At 37.1% G+C, this 4,965-nt stretch overlaps 1 pseudogene; it reads left to right on the top strand.

Moving 5' to 3' along the window:
• The first annotated feature begins 345 nt into the window (after positions 1-345).
• Positions 346-3,350, top strand: LOC125931351 (40S ribosomal protein S23-like; annotated as a pseudogene).
• Positions 3,351-4,965: the final 1,615 nt, after the last annotated feature.

The raw sequence follows: 4,965 nt of genomic DNA, 5'->3' as shown, positions 1-4,965 counted from the left end.
ATTTGGAATGGCTACAATAGAAAGTAAAACCAACAGACATTTACTTTGTGTAGGAAACACAGCTCACTAGTTGTTATATTGGACAAAACAACATGAAATTGCTGAAATTCAGTCATTTTTCAACTACAAAAACAATTTCATATCTTTCAATCTAATAGAATGACTTGTGTGTTGAGTTCAAAGAGGAGAGCAATATTGACTATCCTTTGAACTTTTTCCCCCTCTTCTCTTTCTGTATCTCAAAGAAGACATTGCAAAGTCCATAATATGGGTGCTTCTGCTATCCTTTTAGCCCCAGAAAGACTATGAGAGCATGAAGCTACAGAGATAAATACATTAGGCAGGATGCCAGAGAGAGGGCCTGAAGAGCTGCCTGATTCAAAGACTGGAAGTATCCTGATAACAGGACGTTTGGTGAGTCACTTCCCCTCTTTTGGCCTGGACTGATCACCAGGATGAAATTGGGGAGCCCACCCAACCATCCTGGAGAGCTGTGGAGATCCTTGAGACTCAAGCTAGGCAAGCACTCTGGGTTTTCAGCTGGGAAGATCTGTTAAGGACAAGAAATTATTTTAACAGAAATTAATTTGCAAGAATAATAGAACACTACACATTAAGCACTCAAGTGGCTATTATTTATGAAATGTCAACAAGCATTTGTAAAACACAAATGACACTCAGATGGACATGAATCCTGCTCTTTACAGAACTAAGAAAACTCATGTGAGCTGTACCTGATAGTGTGTTATAAGCTTTCCATGTGCTAGCTCTTTTAATACTTAAAGTAAACCTATGAGGCAATATTTATGTATGTAAATAAATATTTACAGTATTTATGTATGTAAATAAATATTTACAGTATGTAAGCAGCAGAGCCTAGAATTCACCTCTGGCCTCTGTATTTCTGCAATCTGTACTCTTTCCTCTCCAAAACATTGGCATGGGGCTAATTCAAGTTCCTAGAGTGTTCAGCCCTAGCCTTTTAGCCCAAATAACAAGCATGACATGTCTACTATAAACACCAACAAGAAATAAAAAAACATTGAATCAGTACTTGTGGATGTACAACACGACATGTAAAGGGAGGAATGTGAGTGAAGCCATGGAATTCAAGAGAACATTTGGTCTGCTTGAGAATTTGAATTGGACTGCTGGGGCTTGGCACTGCAGAAGGGAGTTCTTTGGACTAGGATGGTCCCATAAGTCAAAAATGCAGTTATATATCTCAGGCAACAATATAGAACAACTGCAAAGCCAAATAAGTTGTAAATATTATTTGAAGCTTAATGTTCTTCACTATCCATTCACACTCATAACTTAGATCAAATTTTAAAAGCAAATTTTAGTAGACGTAGAGGTAAGTTGGGTAAGATACTTCCTTGAGTCTTCATAAATCTACCTACGAGAGATGCACAAAATTTGAAAGAAATAGCTTTCTCTTTGCTGTTATCTTCTAACTCAAATTGAAGGTTGAATTTTCTCATCAGAATTGTGGAATATGTCCTTTTTGTTCATCTTCAAATGCTCTTAGGTTAATAATGAACTGGGAAATGAAAGTCACATCAGTGGTAGAGTATGGGGAGTGGTTGTCCAGAATAAGTTTTGCTATTTATGTCTATGTTTGTATGAATGTGTGTATGTGTGCATGTGCATTTATACCTAGATGAATGTTGTGTATTCCTCTTTTGTTGCTGTTGCCATTCTTTCAAAGTTCCTCTTTTGTTCTCTAATTCAAATCTTTGTCAAAGCAGTTAAGGCGAAATTCAAATACATACAGCAAATGTATTTGGATTGACTTCCTTGGCAGTTCTGTATAATATGTCCTTGATGTCAATCTTTCTGACTGAGAAGTGGACCCACAAAATGTTGACAGATATTATGGTGACAAGCTAAAACATCTCTCAGACAGCATATAACATTTTAAAGATATAAACCAGAAATAAAAGGGAGAACTTTAAGGTCAAGATAATGGAAATTCTAGGCAGCCAATATTTGAATTCTGACTCTCCATTCAAGAAAAAAAGGAGGGCTTAATTTTTGTTTTTCCTTATCCAGAGTTTCCCTCATCATTCATTCGTTTATTTATTCATTCATTCTTATATTATTCCCAATGCTGGTAGAATCTAGTGTTCAGTTCTTTTCTTTTGAAGTTCTGCTCACATTTTGTTGATTAATTTAAGTTGCTACAATAGCCCTTGTATATTGGTATCATTTTTCCTTAACAAATTCAAGGAAAGAGTTTAATTAGAAAATGGTAACTGAGAGAAAGAAGCCTTTTCATTTCTTCATTTCTTTTCCAAACTCACTCCTACAAACAAGCAACTCTTCTGAACAATCCTGGCAGTCAGAGACATCATTTGCAAACGTCAAACTCCAGACCCACCACCTGTCCCTGCCGTGGCTCATAATATAAACATAGACCCTCTGTGTAGCCTGTTTCCTAGAAGTTAAAAACATAACTCACAGCTGGTGTCTCCCCTTCTGAGAGGCCACTGTGTATGAGAGGCCCTTTCATGGAGTGAGCCAGGGTCCAGCAAAGCCTTGCATAAATTTTCAGTCTTAAGAGCCTTCACAAGCTTATGTTTTTCTCCAAATGTATTGGTATAATCGGAAGCACCATCACTCCAAGATCTCTATGAAGTCCTAAGGGACATCCCCATCATCCACTTCAAGCTTCTGCCACAAATATCCTGCCTCTTTTCCTCACCCTCATCAAGATGCAGTTATTCTTCACTCTTGCCTAGATATTTGTATTCTATTAAAGAGTGCTCAGGCCTCAGTCATCCATATCTGTGAATTAGATTGTGCTTGACACAATGACAGAATGGCCACATTCAATTGCTTCTCATCCACGTTTGATACTATATATTTTTGTTTGTTTACTTTCAAAATATTTTTAGAGCTCTTTTGCTCAGGCCTGTGGTGCCAACAGGATGAGCAAGTGCCAGAAAGCTCGGTAGCTACCAAGGAGATCAGAAGTAGCATGATAAACAATACAAGAAAGCACATTTGGGCACAGCCCTGAAGGCCAACCCTTTTGGAAGTGCTTCTCATGCAAAAGAATTGTGCTGGAAAAAGTAGGGGTTGAAAGAAAACAGACAAATTCTGCCATTAGGAAGTGTGTCAGGGTCCAGCTAATCAAGAATGGCAAAAAAAAAAAAAATCACAGCCTTTGTACACAATGATGGTTGTTTGAATTTTATTGAGGAAAATGATGAAGTTCTGGTTGCTGGATTTTGTCTCAAAGGTCATGCTGTCAATGACATTCCTGGAGTTTGTTTTAAGGTTATCAAAGTAGCTAATGTCTTTTGGCCTTATGCAAAGACAAGAAATAAAGACCAAGATCATAAGTTTTGATGGTGAAAACATGACAATAATAAATTTTCATATGCCAACAAATAATTAAATAATAAATAAACAAACAAATAAATAAATAAATAAAATATTCTTTAGAAAGAAATAAGGGTTGTATGAATCTCTTAAACCTATTGTCCATAGGAAGACTCTAATTCACTGAGGACAAAGGTTTGTGTAAACAATTCCAGAAAAATAGAGGATGGGCAAAAAGAACAGACCTGATATAGAATTTTGCAAGCTGGGGGCACCTGGGTGGCTCAGTTGGATAAGCCTCCAATTCTCAATTTCAGCTCAAGTCATGATCTCATTGTTCATGGGTTCCAGCCCCGAGTTGGGCTCTGCTCTGACAGCATGCAGAGCCTACTTGTGATTCTCTTTCCCACTCTCTCTCTGCCCCTTCCCCACAAGAGTGTGCTCACTCTCTCTCTCTCTCTCTCAAAAATAAATAATAAATAAAATAAACTTTAAAAAAAGTATTTGGCAGACAGACCAAGGAGTGGATCTGCTGAAAGATTTATAGTGGTTGTTATATATCTGCTTTGACCATCTAGCCCAGGGAGTGGCAATTTTTTTTTTTTTTTTTTTTTTTTTTTTTTTTAGTAAAAGGCCATAGAGTAAAGATTTTGGCCTTTTTGGGCTATGTAATTTCTGTCTCAACTACTCAACTCTCCCGTTGCAGTGCCAAAGTATTGTGGGTGTGTTCCAATAAAACTTTATTTATAAAAACAGAGGGTGGGCTGAATTTGGCTCACAGGCCATACTTTACAAACTTTGATCTGGCAAATGGTAAAGTCCATAAGTACATGTACCTGCATATCCAAGCAATCAATACTCAAATTCTAAGAGTTAGTTAGGAGGTGGGGTTCTTATTCCTCAATCCAGTGCCTATCATCTAACTGATTCATGTTATAAATGGATCCCTACCATTGGTTAGTGAGTTGATACTGAGGTTCCACGGGTACTTGTAAATCACTACAATATCTCTTGGAAGCTGAATCATTATCTTTTCACAAGTGAAGTGAAAGGGTTCAGGATACAAAATGCTAACAGGGAAAAACAGAAATTTCCATTTCCTAATGCATGCCACCACTCTTCAGTGTAGTAACAACACTCAGAAGTAATATTCCAGATCAGCTGTTTCTATTGCTACTGTAAAATGCAAACATAAATAACCTTTAGATTCATTTTCAGGGCACCTGGGTGGCTCAGTTAGTTAAGCATCCGACTTCAGCTCAGGTCATGATCTCACGGTTCATGAGTTCAAGCCCCACATCGGGCTCTGTGCTGACAGCTCACAGTCTGGAGCTTGTTTCAGATTCTGTGTCTCCCTCTCTCTGCCTCTCCCCTGCTCATGCTCTCTCTCTGTCTCTCTCTCAAAAATAAATAAACATTAAAAAAATTTAGATTCATTTTCTAGTTGACAGTATTCTTGCCTTCTTTTAAACAATAAATGTGGCTAATACTATGTTAATGTTAGAAAGAACAAATTTTGAATGTCAAATGAATAATACAATAAAATTAAGAGATAATAATTATCATAAGGATACAAGTTTTTGTTCCTTCATTATTCCAACATTTACCTAATCAAACTACTATAATTTTTGCTCT

Source organism: Panthera uncia, chromosome X, assembly GCF_023721935.1.
Source record: "Panthera uncia isolate 11264 chromosome X, Puncia_PCG_1.0, whole genome shotgun sequence".
Lineage (NCBI taxonomy): Eukaryota > Metazoa > Chordata > Mammalia > Carnivora > Felidae > Panthera > Panthera uncia.
The sequence above is the reverse complement of the archived record's forward strand: the minus strand, read 5'-3'. Positions and strand labels throughout refer to the sequence as shown.